This window comes from Aplysia californica, unplaced genomic scaffold (assembly GCF_000002075.1).
Source record: "Aplysia californica isolate F4 #8 unplaced genomic scaffold, AplCal3.0 scaffold00003, whole genome shotgun sequence".
Classification (NCBI taxonomy): Eukaryota; Metazoa; Mollusca; class Gastropoda; order Aplysiida; family Aplysiidae; genus Aplysia; species Aplysia californica.
In genome coordinates, this window is record NW_004797273.1 from 434,896 (window position 1) to 436,377 (window position 1,482).

Below are 1,482 nucleotides of genomic sequence, written 5' to 3' on the forward strand. Positions count from 1 at the left end.
GTAGTAGTAGTAGTAGTAGTAGTAGTAGTAGTAGTAGTAGTAGTAGTAGTAGTTTTTGCAGGTGTTTTGTAACAGTTGTGCGTGGTTTTTTTTGTTTATTCCCTTTTACGCTGGTGGTGCGTAAAAATAATTACAACAATCATTCACACGTGGGAGAGAGCGGTTTTGTTTACAGAATGTGAGTGCCAGAATTATCAGTTCCGCGAACCCCCCCCCCCCCCAGAAGTTCGCGCCACAAGACAACACCCTTGCTCGCCCCCTCTCCCTAACTCATCCTCAAACTCTTTCCCTTCATAATTCATAGATGACCGCGCACGTGGCAGGGTCGACAGAAGCCTTAGCATTTTTGACGTCACCCACGCGTCCCCTAACCTATGACCTAACAACAATGATCCCCCAAACCGGAGAAGTGGCAACCTTTGGCACCTTGGGGTCGATCCCTCTACCACACCCGACCTTAATCACTCTCTAAACTCCCTCACGCGTTCGCCAAACCGCCACCTCTTTCTGTTCCTCCTCGACCTCTTGCGCTGTCTTCGTTCGCCGCCAACTTTTGTCTCGCTGGACCCCGTGTCTTCTTGTTTACGCCATAGTCTTCCTCTTCTCTTGTCTTTTCTTCCGGTACTGTTACGTTGAATCACCTTACAAACTAGGGGCGTCGCGGAGTGCCGACTCCCACAGAGTTTTCCCCGATCATCCTTTGTAGGGGGACTCCGGGACACCGTGACTAACTGCCCACTGATTGAGATCGGAGACGGCCTGCTCAGAGTCTTGAGTTACCGGCCTTACTCAAATATTCTTAACCTTTTCTCGCCGTTCTTTTTCTTTCGTCACTTTGAACGGCTTAATGACAGTTGTCGACATCTTCAGCCCCCGTGGCCGACTTGGTGTGTGTGTGTTATTATTCACCCTTCGCCCTACTCTTGCTTCTCATTGTGATTTTTCGGCGCGACGAGAAACCGCTGAGCTTTCCGTAAGGTGTCCTAAAGACGCGCTGATCCCGAGGCGGTTGCCGAGGGCGTGGTCGCAGACTGGCCTGATGAGAGCTAATAGAGCTGAGTTCAAACCCTCGACACAATGTCCACGTTGCGTGATCTGGAGCGCCCTACACTCATTGAGACCTCGGACCTTTGTGGCCGGCGATCTGTCGGTGTGGTAAGCGAGGTCGCTTGCTAAACACGTTCTTGTGAGAGTGTTGGGTTGCCTTAACAGCCTCTCAGACACACGACTCGAGACTTGATGACTATCGCGCGCGGGCACGACTATCAACGAATATGAAATTAGCCTTTAAAAAACGCATTTGATCACGGTTGACGCTCATAAAATTATTCCCCACGAGTTCATGAGGTTTTGCTTGGAAATTGTTATACAGTTAAACATCAGACCCTTGAGTTTCTTTTCGTTGTTTTTTCCCTCGCGAAGTGACAAACAGGATGCGGTGGCAGATCGCGGACTACCCCCCCCCCTCTTTCAAACAAACAC